The sequence below is a fragment of the Protopterus annectens genome, chromosome 5.part0 (assembly GCF_019279795.1).
Source record: "Protopterus annectens isolate FY-2018-M chromosome 5.part0, PAN1.0, whole genome shotgun sequence".
In the NCBI taxonomy this organism is placed as follows: domain Eukaryota; kingdom Metazoa; phylum Chordata; order Ceratodontiformes; family Protopteridae; genus Protopterus; species Protopterus annectens.
Window position 1 is genome coordinate 936,118,137 of NC_056735.1, and position 24,943 is coordinate 936,143,079.

The window sequence follows — 24,943 nt, forward strand, 5'->3', positions numbered from 1 at the left end:
CCCTTTCGGCAGGGAGACGAGCTGTCATGTTCACTGTGTCTACCTCTGCGCCTATAAAAAAAATATCACAGATTTGAGAGGGCAATAATACAGATTTTTTACAATTTATGGAGATCCCTAACTGAGCACAAAGTTGAATCGTGGCGTCCCTGTTTTGGAGAAGTAGATGTTTGGTGGGGCAGTCAGGAGTCAGTCATCCAAATATGGAAACACCTGGAATCCTTGACGTCTCAGGTGAGCTGTCACTACTGCCATGCATTTGGTGAATGCCCTGGGGGCTTTGGTGAGACCAAAGGGCAAAGCGCAAAACAGGTAGTGACTGGCTCCCAGCCAGAAGTGTAGATGACTTCTGGATGCCTTGTCCATTTTTATGTGGTAGTAGACGTCCCGAAGATAGAGAGCGCTCATCCAAAAGTCTTTCCCTAACAACGGGAGTATAGACTGCAGTGTTACCATCTGAAACTTGTCCTCCTTCACCGATTCGTTCAATCTACTGAGGTCCAATATTGGCCTCCACTGAGGTCCAATATTGGCCTCCAATCTCAGGTTCGTTTTGGAACTAAAAAAGAACCTGGAGTAAGTTCCAGATTCTATCTGGTCTGCTGGAACGGGCTAGATGACTCTTTACGAGCAACTTGTTGATCTCCACAGTTGCCTGATCCCTGTGATTGGGTGGTACACCTGGGATCCTTTTGAGAACAAACGGTGATAGGGAAAAGGGTATGATATAGCCTCTGGTAACAACTCTTTGTACCAAGAAGCCTGGCTAAGTATTACCAAAGACAAGTGGGTACAAAGAAATGCGACCCCCGACTGGCCCCAGAGGAGCACTGATAAGGCAGTCCTCGAAAAGAATCACGGCCTTGTTGGTATTGCGGACCGCCCCTGCCTCTAGGGAGACGTCTGCCGTTTCCTCCTCCTCTGCCACTGAAGCAGGATTCACCCTGTGTGTCAGTGAAAGACCCTCTGGGATTTCTTGAACATTGTACTGCCCCTTTGACCCATAGGGTGTGGTCTGGAAGGGACAGTAAAACGCACTCCCATGGCAGAAAGGGTCTTTCCTTCTTGCTCACACAGAGTGAGTGCATCTTTCACCTTGGAACCAAACAATGAGGAACCATCAAACGGGGCCTTGGTGAAAGTAGACTTTAACAGTTCAGCAAAATTACATAAACGCATCCAGGAGAGGCACCTCAAGGCAATTCCAGAACCCGCTGCTCTACTCGCTCCATCCGCAGCATGAGAGATAAGTTGAATGGAGGAGTTGTCCATCTTAAATTCTGTAGTTAACCGAGTAGAAATATTTGTCAGGAACTCCCTCAGTAAACGCACCTTGCATGGACTCTCCTAACTCCTCGAGGAGATCCCTCTGCAAACTCGTGAAGTGTGTGAGATAGTTCAGCGAAGCGTAAAGGCCGCTGAACTAAAAATACGCTTCCCAAATCTGTCCATCTGTTGAGACTCCTTGTTTGGTGGATGAACAGATTAAGTGGTCTCCACTAACTTTCTTTGTGGCCGCCGCCACCACCATAGCATCTATGGGAACACCCTTGGACAAGAAGTCTTTACTGGGAGGGACAGACAAGAACCTAGTCTCCTGGGGACTGGCTCCACGGTATCAGGAGTATCCCACACCTTTCGACTAACTAGATCCATCAGTTCGTCAAAAGGTGGGGACACCAAAGAGGCAGAAGGTTGAGACCAGAAAGCCTTCAGGTACACAGACTCATCAGGAGGAGTAACAGTGGACCAGTCGCACCTCTGCCTAAGGATCTCTAAATTGTCCACAAAGGAGACATCAGAGGACGACTTGGGGACCCTTCTGACTCATCGAGGTCGGTGTCCGATGTCAAAGACTCATCCTGGGAGTTAGTATGTTTCCTCTTACAGGACCTCTTCCGGGGAGGCTCCTCGGAAGGATATTCCGGGGAAGCCTCAGAAGAGTGGGGGCCACCAGCCGATGGCTCCTGAGGCTGTGGGTCTCTGCTGTCTCCTGGAGAGAGTAGGGGCAGAGACTGAAGTGGGTGCTGTCGGGGGAAGAGTGCTGGTGCCACTGGTAGGGGCTGGAGAATGAGACCACACAGTCCTCATCTCAAATGCCGACCTACCCCGCTCCGAAGTGACGCGGGTCTGCACCGGAGCCAGAGCAGTCGCCTTCCAGATACATGCAGGATCCGAGCTCACTATGGCCGAAGCACCGAGAGGAAGGCTCGGAACCGAAGATTATGTATTCCAGCCCTCCCTATCGGTGCCGACAGGAGAGCTTCAGCGCCTAGACATGACTGATGGCACCGAGCATGTCTGAGTCGAACCCGGCTCCAAGGCAGCAACAAGGTGTGTTGGAGCTGGCATTTCCTCTGTTGGCACCAACACTCCGGCTCCAAAAGGCCAGTGTGGCTCAGAGGAGGAATAGCAGACGAGAACAAAGCTGGGCCAAGTGGCTCTGGAGCAGACTGGGTTGGAGCCAACAATAATTTTGGTAAGGCAGACGACGTCATGAGTCTCAGCACTACCCTCTCCACCTCTGCTTCTGAAAGGCTCCTGGAAGACATAGTTGGGGATCTTGACCGGGGGGCACTGGAGACTTAATTGTTATGGACACCGGTAGGGAGCTTACAGACCGGCTCCGAGTAGCAGTGTCAACTGCTGTATCAACAGGTTCTGAGATCTGTTCCGAAAAGTACAGTTTTGTACCTACCATAAATGTAGATGTTCGAGGATCCACATTGCTGCAGTCCTAACTATTGGGTAGTCCGCTGTCCAGTCGGCCCGAATACCAAAGTATATGGCTGACGTCGGTCACGGCGCATTAGACTGACGTCAGTACGTCAGGGTACTAATGCGCATGACCGACGTCATATCCTCAGTCTTTTCTTGCCCCAGATGTCAGAAGACCCTAAAAAGACAAGGCCAAAACCGAAACACACCAAACATACCTACACCAAAAATGTATACAATATATACAAAGGTACCAGAATATAATCTCACCTACACAACCACCCCTAAACACAGAGGGAAGGAGGGAGGTAATTGGACTGCAGCAATGTGGATCCTCGAACATCTACATTTATGGTAGGTACAAAACTGTACTATGTTCTTCATTCCACATTGCTGCAGTCCTAACTATTGGGTAGAATCCCAAAGCAGAGGTAAGGGAGGCTGGCAAATCATAAGGAAGCAGGAGCTGATAACATGCCTTGCAAAATAGCAGTGGCAAAACCAGCCCTAGACTTAGAGTAGAGAGGAAGGTGGTAATGCTTAGAGAAAGTATGCACTGAACTCCAAGTAGCTGCCTCCAAAATATCCTTAGTTGCCACCCCCCTTAGAAATGCTGTTGAAGTGGCAGTAGCCCTAGTGGAAGGAGGCCTAATCCCAGCTGGAATCTCTTTGCCATGATGGGAATAACAAAAAGCAATGCAAAACCCAATCCACCTAGAAATAGTTTGTTTTGACACAGGCTTGCCCTGCGAACTTAAAGCAAAAGAAACAAACAACTGCTGGGACTGTCTAAAATCCTTAGTCCTGCTTAAATAATAACGCAATTGCCTGTGTACATCTAAAGTGTGCAAAATCTTTTCCCCTTTATTTTGGGGATCTGCATAGAAAGTAGGCAAATGAATAGTTTGGTTTAAAGCCACACTAGAAACCACCTTAGGCATAAAGGAAGGATTAGTACGTAATGATACCCTATCCTTATGAAAAATCAAAAAAGGCTCAACCGCCATAAGGGCCTGTAACTCAGAAACCCTTCTTGCAGAAGTAATGGCCAACAAAAAAGCAGTCTTCCATGACAAGTATTTCAGGTCAGCAGTAGCTGCAGGCTCAAAAGGTTGTAGAGTAAGTTTCTCCAACACAAAATTGAGATCCCAAGCAGGAGTAGGAGCTCTACGCGGTGGTCTTATATTCTTTGCCCCTCTAAGAAATTGCTTGAACAAAGGATGTGAAAACAATGGTGGGTCACAATCATAGTGAGCTGAAATTGCTGCAGCATGAATCTTAATGGAAGAGAAAGACAAACCTTTGTCCAATAACTCAGTAAGATATTGAAGAGCCACACTCAAATTAGGCTCCGAAATCTCCAAATTCTTTGCTGCAGTCCAAAATAAAAATCTCTTCCATTTTTCATGACACTTTCCTTGTACTAGGTCTTCTGGCTTCCATAATTACATTTAAAACTTGTTGAGGAAGTTGAGACCTGCTGTCTTTCAAAACAGAATATGCCAGGCTGTTAGATGAAGAGTTTGAAGCTTGACATTGAGCAGATGACCGTCCCTCTGAGACAATAGGTGTGGAATCAAGGGTAAAGGCCATGGAGGCTTCCTTACCAGACTCCTCAGTAATGGGTACCAGTGCTGCCGAGGCCAATCTGGAGCTATTAAAATCATCCTTGGCTTGTCTTGTCTGACCTTTAGAAGCACCTTTGGGAGAAGAGGCAGAGGTGGAAAAGCATACACATGAAGATTTTTCCAACTGAAAGAAAGAGCATCCACTTTCCAAGCTGTGTGATGAAATCCTTCGTGCAAAACTTTGGCAGCTGGTGATTTAGTGGAGAAGCGAACAGATCTATGTCTGGAGTTCCCCATGACACTGTCAATTTTGAAATACATGAAGATCCAGTTTCCACTCGTGGGGATCCATGATTTGTCTGCTTAACACATCTGCTAAGGAGTTCTGTGCTCCGGCAGAAACCTTGCCTGAAGAGTTAGTTGCAAGCTGAGCGCAGTCTCCCATAAAATCATTGCTTGCCTGCACAATGGGTAAGAATGTGTTCCCCTTGTTTGTTGATGTACCACATGACAGTTGTGTTGTCTGTTAGAATCAACACCTGCCCTGGAAGAAGTAACTCCTTGAAAGCCATTAATGCAAACTGGACTGCTAACATCTCTTTCATGTTGATATGTAGATGCTGTAGTCTGGCAGGCCACTTGTCTTGTATCCACTTTCCATCTAGATGAGCTCCCCAAGCAATGTCTGAGGCATCTGTCGTTAGAATCTGACTTGCCTCTGGCCGGGTCACAGAGAGTCCCTTGTTTAGGTGACATTCCTGAGCCCACCACAAAAATTCCTTTTGAATGCAAGGTATTATTTGAATGACAGTGTCCAAATCCTGGCAGTGCTGTGTCCATAGATTTTGAGATACCATTGTAGCTTCCTCATATGCAGTTTGGCATTGGGAAGCACCAGAATACAAGATGCCATGAACCCTAAGGCTTGAAGGACTGTCCTTGCAGTCAGCCCGGACTGAAGAGATAATTGATGGAAGTAACTGGAAAGATTCTTTTGTTTGTCCGGGGTTAAAAAGGCCATCTGGGCTGCTGTATTCAGTCTCACACCCAGAAAGCACATGTCTTGAGAGGGTACTAGACTGGACTTTATTTCGTTCACAGAATACCCTAGGCATCTTAGCACTGCTATGACATATTCCAAATGCTGTAGAAGGATTTCCTTTTCTTGAGCCAGAATCAGGCAGTCGTCCAAGTAAGGATAGATTTGAATTCCTTTTAGCCTGAAGTAAGCTATCACTGGAGCCAGAACCTTTGTGAATACTCTGGGCACAGTAGATAAGCCAAAGGGCAATGCAGAGAACTGATAATGAGAATTTCCAGCTCGAAAACGCAGATACTTTCTGCAACTTAGTCTTATAGGCACATGAAGGTAAGCTTCCTTGAGATCTAAAGTTACCATCCAGTGATCTTTGCCCAGCAGAGGTAAAAGCTGTTGTAACGTCAACATTTTGAACTTTGGAATGTCCAGATAAGTGTTGAGGATAGATAAATCCAAAATTGGTCTCCACGTGTTCCCCTTCTTTGGTACTAGGAACAGGCGAGAATAAAATCCTAGGCCCCTTTCTGGCACAGGAACTGACTGAATGGCTCCTATTTGGAGCAACAGAGAAATTTGCTTGCGAGCCTCTGTTCTTTGTAGAGGAGGAATGTCTGGCATGCCTTTGAAAGGAGGCAAGGTATGGAAATAAAACCTGTAACCGTGGTGAATGATATCCAGAACCCATTTGTCTTGGGTAATTAAATCCCAATTTTCTTTGAAAAGAGACAGCCTTCCTCCTAGAGGTGCCGCCAGGCGAGAATGTACTGGCAGCTGAAAAGGCAGGTCATTGGGTCTGCTTACGAAAGGACTGACCCCTGCCCTCACCAGAAGTCTGAGCAGGTGAACTCCCTGTCCTAGGCCTAAAAGAACCTTGTGCTCTGCCCCTACCACGTCTAGACCTACCCCTAGACTGGGAATCATAAGCAGGATAAGTCCACCCCTTAGTAGGCCAATTTCTACTAAACTTCGAAGGCTGCACCTGCAAAAAATCCTTAACAGTTTGCATAGACTTAGCCTTGTCCTCCATTTTCTTTAAAACTGCTTCCACAGGCGAACCAAACACATCAGACTGTAAAGGAGCATCCAAAATCCTTGTCTTAACATGCTCAGCTAAGTTCTGATCTCTCAACCAGGCGTGCCTCCATACAACAGAACCAGTGGCAGCCACCCTCGAGGAGGCCTGCACAGCATCAAAACCACACTGCAAAGAATGCTTTCCCACTTGTTCAGAAACATGAACTAAATCCTGCAGCTCTTTACACTCAATACCTTCAGCCAGAGCATCCACCTTAGACTTCAATTGTGAAAGGAGATAATTCTGATATTTTAACATATGAAACTGACAATTCAACGCCCTCATGGCTAAAGTGGAAGAAGTGTACACTTTCTTTCCCCATCTATCCAAAGCCCTTGCCTCTTTATCAGGAGGAACAGGATTTTTAACCACAGAAGCCTTCACACCTTTAGGCCCCTGAGAGACAGTTTCTGGGTCCGCCCTAGGACTCTTAAAAGATACTTATGGGCTTCAGGCACCCTATAGTACCTATCCGGTTTAACTGGGGCAGGAGGCAAAGAATCAGGATTTAGTGAAGCCTCTGCAAAAACATCTTCTATAACATTCAGAACAGGAGGTATAGCTAAAGGCCTATGCTGGGGTAAAAACAAGAATTCTCTAAGCCTTTTCCTGGAATCAGAGAAATCTTGACCTTCCCATTTAAAATGCTCCCTCATGGAATGCAGGGTCTCTGAAAACGAAAAATCCTCAGGAGGCGAAGCTGAAGGAGTAGAATCATCCACATCAGAATCAGAATAAGGAGGATACTCCTGCAAGTCCTCAGCAGAAGACTCAGAAGCCTCGAACCTTGCTCAAAACTCTCAAACTCAGGTTCCACCCTAGGCCTCTTATCAGGAGGGGGCATAGAACCTCTAATCATAGTAATCAAATCCTCTGCCATTTTTAGCATATGCTTCTTAGGCAAAGACCCTGAAACACTTGGAGAAACCCGCACAGAAGCTAAAGTAGGCCTGCCTCTTAAAGAAGCCTTGGCAACAGAAGGCGAGGCCCTAACCACCTTAGGAAGAGAGGGAAGAACAGCCACCTGAGAAGCCCCTTCAGCCTGGCCTACTTCCTGAGAGGATACATCCTGCAACAATAAAGTTTCTCCCTGAGACTCCAAAGAAACTCCTGGCAGTACCTCCAGCTCCACTGAGTTTCTAAAGAACCGACGTCCGGGACTGTCGGTTCTTCCCTCTAGGCTTCGCTGCTTTGTCCTTGCGCTTTTGGCTGAAGCGGCGCCGGAGCATCCGACGGCATTTTATAATTACAACGCTTCCCAAACACTAACCTGGCACAGTCTAACCTTCTCTTAATAGTGCGTTTGTTAAATCTAGCACAAGAGCGCATCCAACAACGCCGTGCTCAGGCCCTAAACAAGGTATACACAAAGTATGGTAATCCCTATGAGGTATCTGTTTCCCACAAGAAATACAGTTATTCACTTTTTCTGACATCCGGTTAAATACTGAGGCAAGAAAAAACCAAAATATTCCCCAACGGGGTACTTAGCCAACTTTGATTCGGTCTGAAACTCTGACTTCAGAAACTTTCAGAACGCCAACCTGCACTCGCAAAATTGCTTCTGCATCGGACCATGCGGCAAAAAAGACTGAGGATATGACGTCGGTCATGCACATTAGTACCCTGACGTACTGACGCCAGTCTAATGCCCCCGGACCGACGTCAGCCATATACTTTGGTATTCGGGCCGACTGGACAGCGGACTACCCAATAGTTAGGACTGCAGCAATGTGGAATGAAGAACATCACCTGTAACAGACTGACACCACCATGATGCTCTCCTTCGGCTCCGAAGGCAGAGTCATCGAGGAGGCAGATATGGATTGTTTCGACTGTTTAGGAGGTGGCTCCGAAACACCAGCCGGTGCCGGAGAAGACCTTTTTGAGGATTTTGATTTCCCAGACTTGGGGGAAGCAGAAGAACTGGACAGTACTTCCTCAAAGCATGGTATCAAGAGACCCTTGAGTACGAGTTTGTTCTCTCTCTCCTGTAACACTCTATGAGATAAAGCATGGCAGAACAAACACTACTCCTCTAAGTGGATGGCCCCTAGGCAGTAGACACAGGTACTGTGGCCATCTGTTAAGGACATCTTTTGGGAGCATTTCATGCACTTTTGAACCCCGAGGGTTTGTGCTCATTTCCTTGGACATATTACACACACAACCCAGAGAGATTGAAAAGGAGAAAAAAAGGAAGACTATGTCCTCCAACTAAAACGGGCCTAGCCCTAAGGAGTTACATAAGGACTAGGTCCTCCAATTTAAACGGGCCTAGCTCGGTGTAGTGAAACTAGGTCTTCTAACTTAAACAGACCAGAAAAGAAAACCCATGCACACAAGAGAAACCATAAAATACACAATAAATATCTATATTCCTAAAGAAAAACAGGTAGTATACTTGCAATCCTATTAAATTCACAACGGATCCCCGCCAAAACAATGTCAAAATAGCAGAACTAACTGCCAAAGGTGACCAAAAAAAGGTTAGAACAACAGACAAGACAACAGGAGCCCCTGTTGACTAAAAGTGGAAAACCGCCAAAAAACTCTGCCCAATATCAAAAAATGCGCAACGGTACCTAAACTAACTGGCACACAGGATACAAACAACAACTAGTAAACTAAGTTGCATTCACAAAGGGCAAGCAATACAAAGTACAGTTTTGTACCTACCATAAATGTAGATGTCCGATAGACATGCAACTGCAGTCATAACATGTGGGTTGTCCTGCCTCAGGCAGCACTCGGTCGGCCGGATTCCAAAGTCTGGGTCTGACGTCGGCTGATGTCGCATTTCTCTCTGACGTCAGAGCGGCTGGAGTACATAAGCATCAGCCGACGCCATTTTCTTCAGTGTTTCTTGCCCCAGATGCCAGGTGCCCTCCAAGGAAGGCTGTAATCAAATTGGAAGACAAAAACAGGATTCCAAACAAATACATGAGCAATAAAACAAATACACCATAACAGATATCCCCAGCTAAGAGTAAGGGGGATAGGAGTGGACCCTAGGCATAGAGGGGTATGGAGGGAGGGAAATGACTGCAGTTGCATGTCTATCGGACATCTACATTTATGGTAGGTACAAAACTGTACTATGTCCTTCAAGAATGCAACTGCAGTCATAACATGTGGGTAGAATACCATAGCTTAGCTGGGGAGGAGGTATGCTCTAGGAAAGAGATGGTGTGGCAATCAAACCCTGCAGGACTGCCGAAGCAAAGCCTGCTCTGGATCTGGAATATAGAGGGAGATTGTAGTGTTTGGAGAATGTATGCACGGAGCTCCATGTAGCAGCTTCTAGAATGTCCTTTGTAGGCACCCCTCTTAAAAATGCTGTAGAGGTGGCTGTAGCTCTGGTGGAATGTGGTCTGACATAGGCTGGAACAGTCTTCCCATGAAAGGAATAACAGAATCTGATGCAATGTCCAATCCATTTAGAAATAGTCTGTTTTGAAATTGCTTTTCCTTGGACTGCAGGGGCGTAAGCTATCCAGGTAGTATCGAAGTTGTCTATGAATGTCCAAGGTATGCAAAAGTCTTTCCCCTTATTCTCAGGATTGGGGAAGAAAGCAGGTAGATGAATGGCTTTATTTACAGAAACCCTAGATACCACCTTTGGCATAAAAGTAGGGTTGGTCCTTAATGAAACCCTGTCTCTGTGGAAAATAATAAAGGGTGGTATTGCCATTAGGGCCTGTAGCTCCGAAACCCTTCTTGCTGAGGTAATTGCCAACAGGAAAGCTGTTTTCCATGAGAGAAATTGCAAGTCAACTGAAGCTGCTGGCTCAAAAGGAGGTAGAGTCAGTTTTTCTAAGACAAAATTGAGGTCCCAGGCTGGCACTGGGGCCTTTCTTGGTGGCTTAATGTTCTCGATTCCCCTGAGGAATTGTCTTAGTAAGGGGTGAGAGAAAACAGGAGGATCAGTGTTGTATCTAGCTGAAATAGCAGATGCATGTATCTTTATTGAAGAATATGAGAGGCCGCTCTGTAACATATCTGCCAAATATTCCAAGATGAGTGGGATGTTCAGTAATGATGCATCATGTCCCTTGCTGGTATTCCAATTGCTTAATCTTTTCCACTTTGCTAAGTAAACCTTTCTGGTGGATGGTCTTCGAGCCTCTGTTAGTATCCGCTGAACTTCCTCGGAGAGAGATAAGCTGAAGTTATTTATGGGATCTCCCAGGCTGTTAGCTGCAGTGTCTGAAGGTTTGGATGCAGTGTTTCGAAATTGTGTTGAGGCCACTGAGGGAGGGCCCACCTCCTGGTGTGACATATGCTCCGTAGTAGTGGGTACCAGTGTTGTCTTGGCCAATCCGGAGCTATTATGATTCCCTTGGGCTTCTCTGCTTTGATCTTTAGTAATACGGAGGTCATCAGTGGCAGAGATGGGAATGCATAGATTGCTAGGGAGTTGCAGTTGAATGAAAGGGCATCTATTTTCCAAGCCTTTGGATGGTATGTCCTTGTGCAAAATTTTGGTAGAAGATGATTGAGGTGAGAGGCAAATAGGTCCACTTCTGGCTTGCCCCATGTCGAAGTGAGTTGTCTGAAAGCCTTCGGATGTAACCTCCACTCGTGTGGATCTGTGAAATTCCTGCTTAGGCTGTCCGCCAACACATTGTCTTTTCCTGGAACAAACTGGGATTGTAACTGGATGTTTAGACTCAGTGACTTCTCCCAAAGCTGCATTGTCAGTCTGCAAAGGGGGTAAGAGTGGGTGCCCCCCTGCTTGTTTATGTACCACATCACAGTGGTGTTGTCTGTCCATATCATTAAATGGCCTTGCTGGAGTTGGTGTTGAAAAGCCTCGATAGCATGCATTACTGCCAGCATTTCCTTTTGGTTTATATGCAGATGTGCTTCCTTTGGAGACCATTGTCCTTGTATACACCTGCCTTCCATGTGCGCCCCCCCATCCAAGGTCTGAGGCGTCTGTAGTCATGGTCTGTGTTATCTGTGGTTTTTTGAATGACATACCTGTGTTTTCCTGGCTCACCGAGGCCCACCATAGGAATTTCTTTTGTAGGCATGGAATGAGTGGTATGATTGTCTCCAAGCTGTTGCTGTGTTGAGACCAAATGCTTTTTAGGTACCACTGAAGCTTTCTCATGTGTAGTTTTGCTAATGGAACCAGTAGAATGCAGGATGCCATGTAACCCATGGCCTGTAGAAATCTCCTTGCAGTCATCTGGGTGAGCAACTTCTCTTGCTTGCCTTCTGTCAGGTAAGCCATCTGAGAGGCTGTGTCTAGTTTGGCTCCTAAGAAGATTATTTGCTGGGATGGCTGCAGTCTTGACTTTTGGAAGTTGACTGTGTATCCCAGAGCTTGAAGTAATCGTATGACATAATCCAGGTTTTTTGTCAACATCAATTTGTCGTCCGCTTGTATGAGGCAGTCGTCCAGGTACGGGTAAATTTGTATACCCTGGAGCCTGCAATGAGCAATTACTGAAGCCAGGCATTTTGTAAATACTCTGGGCGCAGTAGATAAGCCAAATGGCAATGCTGAGAATTGATAATGCTCTGGCCCTGCAAGAAATCTGAGGTATCTTCTGCAGCTGTGTCTGATAGGGACATGCAGGTATGCCTCCTTGAGGTCCAGAGTAATCGGCCACGACTCCTTGCCCAGCATGGGAAGGAGTTGCTGTAGTCAGCATTTTGAACTTTGGTACTATGAGAAAGGTGTTTAATGCGGACAAGTCCAGTATTGGTCTCCATTGAGATTCTTTTCTTGGAACAAGGAACAGTCTTAAGTAAAACCCCTGTTCTTGTTGTGGAACTCTTTCTATTGCTTTCATTCGAGTCAGCAGAGTGATTTGCTTGATAGCCTCTGCCCTTTGATGTTGTGGTAGATTTGGCATGCCTTGTTTTCTTGGTAAGGTATGAAAATGAAACCTGTAACCTCGGTCTATAATATCTAAAATCCATTTGTCCTTTGTCAGTCTGTGCCAGTTTTCTGCAAACAGAGAATTTCCCGCCCAAGGGAGCTTCTAGTTGTTCCCTGGTAGGTGGTAGTAGAGGAAAGTCATTGAGTTTGTGGTTGTTGGGCAGGTGAAACCCCTGCGTCACTTCTTTGGTTTCCTGGCTGCCATTGTCGTCCCCTGTAAGGGCCTCTGTATTGGCCTCTTCCTCGGCCACGTCTGTTCTTACCCCTGTGAAACTTTTCTGGATTAGGAAAGGACCAGTTTTTTGAAGGCCAATTCCTACTGAATCTGGGGGGTTGAACCTGGAGGAAATCTTTCACAGTCTGAACTGATTTTGCTTTTTCTTCGATGGTCTTCAACACATCCTTAGCATTTGCACCAAAAAGCTTGTTCATTTCCAAAGGTGCATCCAGAAGTTTTGCTTTTACATGATCTGGTACAGGTTGATCTTTTAACCAAGCATGTCTACGCATCACTGCCCCTGTCATAGCTGCCCTACATGAAGCTTCCAGTGCATCATATCCACACTGCAGGAAGTGATTGCTTACTTGCTGAGTGTTATGTACAGCTTCCTGCAAAGTCTTCCTGTCTAAAGGATCAGGAGAAGCTAATGTTTTTTGTAAATCTTCTAAGAGATAATCCTGATACTGGAACATATGAAAAAGACAATTTAAAGCTCTCATAGATAAGGTAGTGGATGTGTAAACCTTTTTACCCCATCTCTCTAAAGACCTTGCTTCCCTGTTGGAGGGCAAAGGATTTTTTGAGGTGGAGGCTGAAACTCCTTTAGGCCCCTGTGAAATAGTTTCCAAATCAGCAGTATGGGCCCTGAATAAATGGGAATGAGTTTCTGGGACCCTGTAATACCAGTCTGGCTTGGCTGGAGCAGGAGGAAGAGAATCAGGGGTAGCACTAGAATCAGCATACAAATCATCCAGAACATCAAGTACAGGAGGAATAGCTAAGGGCCTGTGCTGAGGCTTCTTAAGGAAAGTCCTAAGGCGTTTCCTAGAATCAGAATATTCCTGACCCTGCCACTTGAAATGTTCCCTCATGGTGTGCAGAACTTCCCCCAAAAAAATATCCTCAGGAGGGGAGGCAGAAGGAATGGAATCTTCAGCATCCGAGTCCTCATAGGTCTGGAAGAGCTCTTCCTGGCTATCAGAGTGGACAGAGCCCTCAGAATTTTCATCTGAAGGAGAAGGGTCAGAGGGTTCAACCCGGGGCCTTTTATCAGGAGGAGGCTGGGATGCTCTCTCAGGATGGGCCTGTGAACCTCTGATCATGGAAATTAAATCAGCAGCCATGGACATAATTTGTGTCTCCGGAGTCGGCTGAGGTAAGGATTTGGAAGCAATATGCTTTGTTTTGCTGGCTGCCTTAGCCCTAGTGTAGGCCTTAATAGACATGGCCATAGGAGGCCTGGCAGCTCCACGTGCAGGAGTGACCTTGTCTACAGCAATGGTCTCGGGCATTTCCTCGGTTTCGGTATCCGGAGGAAAGTCTATAACTGGCGGAGTAATATCTGGAATCGGAGTCGTCGGTAATGCGGTGTCTTCGGTTCAGAGCGGTGGAGAGACAGACAGTCTCAGAGGGAACCGGAGCACTCGCACTAGGTTTTGGCGTGGAGTCGGTGGTAGACGCGGGCAGAGGATGTCAGTCCCGGTCTTTTCGCTTTTTGGGAGTTTGCGATGTCGGAAGATCCGATGGCATGGTGTAAGCAAATTTATCGCCGAAAAAATCTTCAGCGAACTCCGCCCGGCGCCTGAGAGTGCGCTTGTTGAAGCGAGCACAGGCTACACAGGCCGAGAAGTCGTGGTCTGGGCCCAGGCAAGGGAGGCAGTAAGAGTGGAAATCCTTATGAGGTATTTACCACAAAAAAGACAATTGTTAACTTTTTCAGTAATTTCTGACATCGGCTGAGGCAAGAAAAGGTCCCCAACGGGGTACTTAGCTTTTTTGATGACTTCGGTATCGTATAATACAGGAGCTGACCGACCGGCACTTGCGAACTGCTTCTGCTTCGGGCACCGCGCGGCAAGAAAGACTGGAGAAAATGGCGTCGGCTGATGCTTATGTACTCTAGCCGCTCTGACGTCGGAGAGAAATGTGACATCAGCCGACTTTGGAATCCGGCCGACCGAGGGCTGCCTGAGGCAGGACAACCCACATGTTATGACTGCAGTTGCATTCTTGAAGGACATCTGCCTAATCTATTAGCAAGATTAAATATACAATAAAGCATTGAATATAAAGAATTTTGAAAAAAAACTTAGCCAGAGCCAAAAGAAGCACAACAGAGCTAGTAGACGTGGCAAACAAGATCTGGGGATTGTACTGGTGCACCATGGGATACCTGCTTGGCCACAAGACAGACAGAAATTTTCCAGCTAGTAAATCGGCTGAGTTGGAGCCAAGGATCAGCTCCGAACCCATATGTAAAAAATAAAGGTGAGATCAGACTACCTAACATCACATCTTTCCAACCCCACCCCCCAAGACTCCTAGAGAAGGGCCTTTGCGGGGTAGTTTTACCATCTTGTTGTCTCCTGGTTAGTGTTTTACCTTCAGTCCAAAAAAAGTGGAACCATCAAAATGGGGCATTAATGAAGGACTGCTACTGTGAAATCACAAAGGCATTTCTGGGCATGACTGTATATGGTGATGCCAGCACCTGCTGCTCTAGCGGTGCCATCCACTGCACTGGATAGTAACTGCATGCCTTTTCAGTGTAGAGAGCCAGGAATCCACAGTCTTCTAAACATCTGCAGGCAGAATACCCAAGAAAGAATTTGATTATCTCTGACCAAGTCCCTTTGGACTCGTGTGATGAAACAGTTTAGCACTCAAGAGAGCAAAGGTTGCTGAAGCATACATCTGTTTACCAAATCTGTCCAAAACCAAAGAATCTCTGTTAGAGGGGTGAACAGAGCAACTTTCTTCAGATAATTCCTTCCTAGTGGCTGCTGCTGCTATTCCTTCCTAGTGGCTGCTGTTGCTACCACCGCTGTATCTACTGATGTGCTTCTGCTCCAGTCCTTCATGTCTTTTTGAGTTGCCAAGATTGTTTTTATTTCTTTTGGAGACTGGTTTCACCACATCAAAATCCTTCCATGCCAACCAAGTCATGAGATCAGTAAGAGGATCAGTGGGTGGTGCTACCCAGAATAAACTTGAGCCAGAACTGAAAGCTTCCAAGAACAACATTTCAAGGGTTCTCAGCGGTCCATCCCCTTACAGTTTCATCAATTTAAGGACTTTGGAGAAGGTGGTGAGGTCTGCAGAGGGGGATCTAGGAGAGCCTTCACCCTCTTCCATGAAAGAAAGACTCTGGTGAGGAGTATGTGCTTCCATTTGCAAGTCTGTTTCCTGTGATACAGTACTGGCGGGTGATCAGATGGTTCAGAATCAGACTGGGAGTTAACACAGTAAGCAGCCTAGGAAATACTGTTGAACTGAACGTCCGGGTAGGACAGAATGATGGGGAGCAGAAGCATAACCAAGTTGAGGTTTGGGTGGGTCTCAGCTGGGTGGCAGTCCCTTCATCTGGTATAGCCAAACATCTCTCAAAAGCCTCTAAGGCTGAATTGTCAAATCAGCCCACAGGAGATTTACTCTTGTCCGAAGATGGAGACCTCTCAGGACCGATGGGCCTCTGGCTCCAAAGTTGATATCTGATCCGAGCTGGCAAAGGCCCCAAGAGGGAACGACTGCTCCCTAAATTTCTGCATCAACCCATCCTCTCAAGCCCTAGTACTGATGCTTCGGCTCAAAGTCTCTTCCTGAGCAGAATGCATCAGAGTTTGAAGAGAAAGGGATGCCACAGTCCAAGCAGTTTGGACCGTCTGCTCCAAAAAAAGCACGGTAGAATAGGTTAAATACAAAACAGTCAGGGCAGACCACGACCAGAAAAAGAGAAGACTTAACTTCATCATTCTGTTGATGTCTTGCTCAATTAAATTCCTGGTTAACCAAAAAGAACCCACCAAAGGTGGTCTTGAGTACGGTCTCTTCTAAGACTGGCGAAGGAATCCTCAGGCTCACTGACTTTGGGGAGTCAAGAGGCAGAGAAGAAGGCTGCATCCAAAAAAGTGACAGATGTGATTTTCTAAGTGTCTCTGTATCCAGAATGACCAAAAACACAGGGTCCAGATACCATTTCCTAATCTTTTGTGACTTTTCCTGGTCTTCTTTCATTTTTTCTAGTATGTATGTTTTTATCCTTAATTTTAGATTTGTCCTGCTTTTGGTTTGAGAGGCAGCAGTGGGCAAAGAACCACAAGCTAGAAAGCATAACCCTGTCTGTGGAAGGAGAGCGTCCTTTACTATAAGCTTTTCCTCAGTGGCTTGAGTGCCCCAGCACCCAATAGAGGAGCGGACCTCACAAATCAGTCTTGAGATGGGCAGTGTCCAAACAGTATACACAGTGAGGGCAGGTCTTGGGGGGGGGGGGGGGATTTCGGGCCCACATTAACCACACATTATAAAATTATTAACTAACACACAAAGAAAAAAACACAACCAGCTTCAACAATCAACGCTACAGAATTACGACTACATAGGAAAGGTACACTACAGAATTTTGTAATGAAGTACCCAACTAGACATTTCTAAACCAGAAATAAACAAACAAGCACACACTCCACTTAGAGGCATCTCATACATACACATATATATATATATATATATCTATATATATATACATATATATATATATATATATATATATATATATATATATATATCTATATATATATATATATATATATATATATATATATATATATATATATACACATACATACACACATACATATCTATATCTATATATTATACACACACATATAGATATATATATATATATATATACACACACACACACACACACACACACATACACGCATACTTGCGTATACAGACACATTTTATATATATATATACATATATATATATATATATATATATATATATATATACACACACACACACACACACACATATATATATCTATATATATATAATCTACACACACGTATATATATATATATATATATATATATATTTATATATATATATATATATATATACATATACATATACACACACACAAATACATACATATATACACACACACACATAGGCCATCTGCCCAAGGGCCTACGTAAGCCTAGCCAGCAAGGTACCATAGCTTACGCCACCCAAGAAAGTTATTTTCCTGTGCCACTGTCCAGCAGAGACAGAGAAGTGATCCCCGGGGTGCATTTCCTACCTCCCATCCACTCAAGATTTTTCTTTAAGAGTGCTAATGAAGAACTTTGCTTGACATAGATTGGTAGCTTGTTCCAAAGTATAGGAAACCTCTGGGACAGGAATCTATCACTCCAGTGTGTCCTGTTTATTGTGGTGACAAGGTTTAGGTCCCTAGAGCGTGTAGCTTGGAGGGATTGGGATTTCTTTACGTGTAGCATGTCCAACAGCTCTGGCTTTGACATAGCTTTATATGTTAGGCAAAGATAACCTCAGAGTAGGCGATATGCTACGGAGTAAAGCTGGAGTTTGAGGTGGTCAGTATAGGGCATTTGTTTGAGACCAGTAATCCTCTTTGTGAGAAACTTCTGTGGCCTTTCCAGCTGCTGCAGATGTCTTGTGAGGTACATTGCAAAAGGGGCATTGTACGCTACAATGGGTCTAATGAGTGACTAGTAGAGGGGAACAATGACCTCTTTTTCCTGGAGGACAACCCTTTTATGATGGTGGCCACGTAGGACCTCCTGACTACTTTGGCAATGTGACTATCAAAGGGGAGAGACTACTGTCCACCTGGGTCCCAAGGTCTCTTATCACGCATTCGGTGTTTAGTAGATTGCTGCCTATGTGGTAGTTCATGGGTACAGAGTTTTTACCAAAGGGGATGATGCAGCTTGAGGCCATGGCTCTGACACCAGGCATGTCTCACAGTCAGGCCCTTCTGTAAGATGTCCACATCATTTGGGGATTTTTCTATGGCTCCTAGTGTGCAGTCATCTGCAAACTTCATCAGCCAGAGGCCTTCTGTGTTAGCCTGCACTTCAGAGAAGTAGAATGGAGAGGTCCCAGGACGGCACCCTGTGGCACTCCACTTGTCACTGCCTTGAGGTCAGATTTGGAGTCTGCAACTTTTACAGCGTGGGTTCTGTCAGTGAGCTAGTTGGCAACCCATCTTGTGATGTAGGGATTTATACCTAGTTTAGGGAGTTTAGCTATAATTCCAGAATGGGGGATGATGTCTAAAGCCTTGGCGAGATCAAGATAGGCTGTGTGAACCATCTTACCCTCATCCACAGCATTGGTGACGGTCTCAAAGTAGTCGATCAGGTTCAGGAGGCATGATCTGCCTTTCACAAACTCAAACTGTGTGGGATCCAGAGTTTGGAGGTACCAATGTCTTTGTTTAGGAGTTCCATGATGATACGGTTCCATGGCCTTGCTGACCAGGGTCATCAGGCTAATAGGGTCGATATACATACACACACATATATATTATATGGGTCCCCTACGAAATCCAGAACACACGGAATCCCGACGCCCAAAATACAGATGAAAAGCTTGAAACCCCACATTACCGAAACGTTGAAAGCACGAAATAAAAAAAAATCGCAAAACTAATGCATACAGCAAACACACAAACATACACACACACCCTCCCCCATAAGCAAACCACCCTACACTAAAGATAAGCAGGGGGGCTTTGCCCCCCCCCGCACTCCCCCATGTGGGGGGCTGTCCCCCACACACCTCCCCTACTTTATTATTCTAACTCTGAGATCGCACAAACATATACACAAGCAAACTCACACCCACCCACACCCACACCCACACATACTTACCTGAACCGCAACACCAGAAGTGCTAACTCAAAATCCCTTAACATTGGGATTTTGAATTTCGCGCTTCTAATCTTTCGGTAATGTGCAGTTTTAGGTTTTTCGTCACGGTATTTTGGGCGTCGGGTTTCTGTGCTTTCGGGATTTCGTAGGGGACCCATACATTTCTTATACAGACACAAAGGTCCCCTTCAAAAGGTCAAACTTTTAAAAGCTCTACTTTCATATGGCCGAGACCATATGATCTAACTTTTAAAAGTTCAGTCTGAATGGGGATCTTCATAGAGTGCAGAATGGGAAGATTTCCCTTTACCGCAATGTAGTGAAATCTCAGAGTTGGTATATTTAAATATCAGGGTATGTGGAGACGCAGCCCCCTACGTGGGGGGGTGCAGTGGGGCTTGCACGGTTTAGTTTTTGTCACATTTTAGAAGATTCAAATGTTCGATCATATGATCTCGGCCATATATGAAGCAGACCCATATTATAAGATGCACACACATACATATACACATACATATATATATATATATATATATTCACATATATATATATATATATATATATATATACATATATACACACACACACACACACACACACACACACACACACACACACACACACATACACACGTGTGTGTGTGTATATATATGTATATATATATATATATATATATATATATATATATATATATATATATATATATATATATATACATATATACATATACACACACACACACACACACACACACACACACACACACACACACACACACATATAGATATATACATACAGATATAGATTTATATATATATTACACACATTTTTGTGGGGGACAAGCTCCCCTGCACACTCCACACCCCATTCAAAATTATATATACCAACTCAGAGATTGCACTACTGTGAGGAAAAGGGTAAATTTCCCAATCTGTACTGTACCGCAATCTCCTTTCAAAAGCTTAGCGTTTTCAAAGAAAGACTATCATATGGTCTCAACCATATGAATTTTTCTAGTTGTGAAATTCGATGTTTGTTTCACTTCAAAATGTCGAAAACTCATTAACATCTAATTTCAAAATAGCGAGACCATAAGATCGAAAATTCAAAACATCTATAACTCGTAACATTGAATTTCACAACATCGAAAATGTATAAAATTGAATAGTGCATCAGACATGTAAACGTTTGAGTTTATTCTGTTCATCTGTATATAGTGTTTATTATGCCACTCTGTACATGCTTTTAGGCCACACAGGTAAGTAATTTAGACATTGTGCGCATTCTTTACAATGGTCATTATAAGTGATGTAGGAAATTAGCATTTTCCTACTGTAGTGCAATCTTGGAGTTACTTCGGTGGTGGTGGTGCTGCAGTAGCGCTGTCACCTGAGAGTAAGACGTTGTCCCGTTCAATTCTCAGCTAAAGCGTCTTCTGTCTGGAGACATGCGTGAATGGGCGTACAGGGCTGGTAACTCGGCACGTAAAAATCTACTGCCAATCGTTAGCGGGACCGAAGTTCTGCTGTGGTGACCCCTAACTGGGAAAAGCCAAAAGACAATGGAGTGCAATCTCGGAATTGGTATATTTAATTTACGGGAATGTGGGGGGGGGGTGCAGGGGGCTTGCCCCTCTGCAGAAACGTAGTAAAAAGTATTTTTTTCATTCGGTGTTCTAGGTGGAGGTGATGTTTATATTTGCTTTGTAGTTTTCGATGTTGTGAGATTCCATGTTATGAGTTTTAGAGGTGTTGAATTTTCGATCTTATGGTCTCGCTGTTTTGAAATAAGATGTTATGAATTTAACATTTTGAAGTAGAACCATGTGTGTGTTTATAGATATTATATATACAATATATAACACACACATATCTCTACAGATAGAGCTAGAGAGAGATTTTTTTTAAATGACTATAGAAGAAGAACAGGTAAAGTAGAGAGGCGATGCAGAAGAATTAAGGGTATCGCAATTAAGGATGCACTTTTAACAAACAGCCCTCGCAAAACACGTCCAATTGCTTCAGGCAGCAAACAAGATCAGAGGTACTAAGGTGGAGCAGAAGGAATTCCGGGTAGAGGAAGAGTCACAGTCCTGGATCCATAAAGCTTCAGAGATGGTGCCAAGGTCAGATCTAACAACCCATTTGTTGAATCAGATGAAAACAAGACAATGGCCATCTGTTTAGGAGTGTCCAATAACCAAAGCACCAGATCCTGGTGGAATGGTTTCTAGTAAATTACCTTATCTTAAGACAAGAACTTTCCTTAACTAGTCTACTGAATCATACATCCATGACATAAGAACATACACCTGGGATACCATGGTAACTTCAAACAATGGAACTTTTCTTTAGAGATGGCAAGTGCTACTCACTATCAAATATTTTATCCAAAATAAATCAAATAGTATAAGTCTATGAGGTAGCCCAGTGTCTTTATAGCCGTAGTGAAGGACAAATATTGGTTTTCAAAGTGATGTAAAGCACAAGATGACCAGAAAAACATGGTGCAGTACTTTTAATTTTGAGCAGTTAAAGCCACAATGCCATCACTCCAACTTTTGTATGTGGACTACAGCTGCAGCAGGAGAAATCTCACGCTGAATTAAAACATACTTAAAATAGTACAAATAGAACAGAGAAATGAGAGGCAAGGAACCACTGAATATGCTGGAAGCAGGACTTGCTGTGGAATACACATCAGACAAAAAAAAGTGTACACACAAAGAGGAAGCAGACTTAAGTGGAGATAAGAGGTACCCAGAAGTGTTAACGTCAATCAGTGGTTAAACTTTGCTACAAACTCCAGTATAAGCCCTATTACTTATATGCAGTCTAGCAACACAAGGTGCCACCACAGCAAGTTGTAGTAAGACACTGAAGAGTAAAACAAAGAGAACATACTTCTGTAGTCTACCAATTATTTTAACTGCATCATGTAGATTTTTTTTGTTGTTGAAGTATAACAGTAGCAAACCCAATGGGGTATCCGGGGCTTTCAAAACCCCCAAAACCTCCTTGCATATTTCCTACAACTGAACTCATGAGCAAATCTGACCGTATCAGAAAATAACTTCACATGCTACAAAATGCAATAACTGTAATACTGTAGTGTGTGACAGTTTTGTTTTGCCTCGAGTCCCCTCCATTGACCATCAGCTGCCTTGCCGAGTTTAGTCATCCACCAGGAGCCCGATTCCAAAAGACTTGCCCTCAGTGTAAGTGACTTATTACAGTGCAAGCCTGCATTACAGACCGGTCTTAACAAGGACATGTCATACTCACACCAAGGAGCGCTTTTTTTCTCCTAGTTAACATATCCATACCTTCCAAGGGTTTGAGCTTGTTTAAACTCCACGAATCCAGAACTGGCATCCTGTTGACTGCAAGAGCAACTAGAAGGAGAAAGAAATACTAGTGCCTCTATTCTGATTTTTGCTTATTTAATGCATTCTGCACTTCTTTTTAGTAGTTTTTAACTAAACTGCATTTACTTAAAAATGCATTTGTTTTAATATTGCTACACACTCAAGTGTGCTAGCCTTTACTGCATTTTTAGCTTATTTTTCCTGTATTAAGTACTTTTTGTGCTTTCTACCTTGTTTCCTGCCTTTCCTGTGACTAGTGTAGTCCAGATACAGGGTTGCTGTACCCTAGACTGTTTGGAAGTTTCTGAGTTCCCCCCAGGCCTTTCTGTGTTGGAGGGGAAGCCTTCTAGCTCATCAATGGGAGTGGTAAGATCTAGGTAGCCTACCAACCACAACGAGTGGTTTCTGGTCCAGATATTGTAGTTATTGGCCGTTTGGGCAGTTTATCCATCCCTTTCAATTTTCTGGTTTAAAAGCCAGCGTTTCCACAGGTCTGTGCTTCTTTACGCTCCGTGCAGCACCACTGAGGAAAACTATTACAGGTGCCAGAAAGTCTGCTCTTCAAAATTTTCCCCTAGATCTTGCTAGTTCTTTTCCCTCTTGCTCTTCTAATAGCGTAATTGCTCTGCACTTTAACAGGCTTTTGTAGCAATTACTGTGGCACACCTAGGTACTATCAGCACTAATTTTTTTTACACAGCAAGCAGCACCAGTACTTCTTAGTTATGACCACCCTTCCTGGAATGATTAAAGGGCAGTTTCCTGTGCTTTCTCCTGCTAACCTGGTACACTTGGGCATTAGACAACCCCCTCCTCTTACTCCCAACACTCAGACTTGAGAGATGCACTGGCCAAAGCCTTTGATACCATTCCTCATTCAGGAATTATAGATAAACTCACCAAACTGGGCATCACTCCTATATCACCAAGTGGATTGAAAGCTGGCTCACATACAGAGCCCAGAGTGAAAGTAGCAGATTCCAAATATGACTGCTGATCAGTTACGAGTAGTCTCCCACAGGGATCGGTCCTAGGTCCTCTCCTGTTTGACATCTAGTTCTCACAGGTCCAGACCAACAGAAGGACTCTGGGAGCCATTGTCAACTCCCCAAGTTATGCAGACATCTTACAAAAAGGCCTCACTGACACCAATGATTGGTGTCGGAGCCATGGCCTTAAGCTTAACGCCAAAAAATGCATCATTCCTTTTGGTAAAAACTCAGTTCCCACTACTTACCACATCGATGGGAGCCCACTGAACACTGAAGGAGTGATAAGAGATCTGGGCACCCAGGATGACTGCAAACTCTCTGACCACCACATTGCCACTGTCGTCAGAAAGGCCTATGTGGCACATCTCATAACAAAAGGTTTTGCATCCAGGAAGAAAGAGGTCATCAACTCTCTCTCTACTCATCCCTTATTAAATCAATCATTGAATATAATACCCCATTTAGCATGTACCTCAGACACCTGCAACAGCTGGAAAGGCCACAGAAGTACCTGACAAAGAGGATCGTAGGCCTTAAACACATGTCCTACATGGACAGACTCAAGAAACTCCAGCTATTCTCAGTCTCTTATCGTCTTCTTAGAGGTGATATCTGCTTGACATACAAAGCCAGGTCTGACCCAGCCCTGCTAGAAATGCTACACCTAAAGAAATCCCAATCCCTCCGCACTGCATGCTCCAAAGATCTCAACCTCATTACTGCAATCAACAGAACATGCTGGAGGGACAGGCTCATCACCCAGAGACTGCACATACTCTGGAACAAGCTTTCTATCCATGTCAAGCAGAGACCCTTGTTGGCCCTCTTCAAGAGAAACTTTGATGAATGGATGGGTAACAAAGTTCACCCCAGGGATCATTCCAGTGGCTCTACTTAATAGAGCAACTGGGCATTAATGTCGGACAGCACGATGAAAGGGCACTTTTATGGGCTAGGCTTGGGAAGGCTCCAGGGGCTTTAGCCTAGTACACACCTATGAACCTATAAAAAAGAGAAAGTGCAGTGGGCTACACTGGCACATCTACATACGACTCATCCACATGACAATCTCTCCACATATCCCAGACATCCAATGAGGATCAACCATGAAAGGTGGATCCAAAGGGGCATCCAAGGGTGCACCCGCCCTAAAGTTGGGCATGACCATATATCCTCTGCCTGTATTGTGTGCTCCAGCTGCTATTCAGACTCTGGTCACCCACACCACAGTCAGGGATTTATCCCTGTGCACCATGGAGTTGGCAAAGTCAAGATGGCCAAAATTCAAATAGTAGCTCAGATGGAGAGAAGAGAAGACAATGGGATTAAGCAGCTGTTGCCAGCTCATCCATAGTCAGAGGGAAGCAGTCCTGGCTCACCTCAAG

General features: G+C 44.6%; 1 protein-coding gene across 1 annotated transcript in view; it reads right to left on the bottom strand.

Annotated features, from left to right (window-relative positions):
* LOC122802294 (nectin-3-like) overlaps nt 1-24,943 on the bottom strand; it is a 1,108,442-nt gene that overhangs the window by 991,213 nt on the left and 92,286 nt on the right. The window lies entirely within an intron of this gene.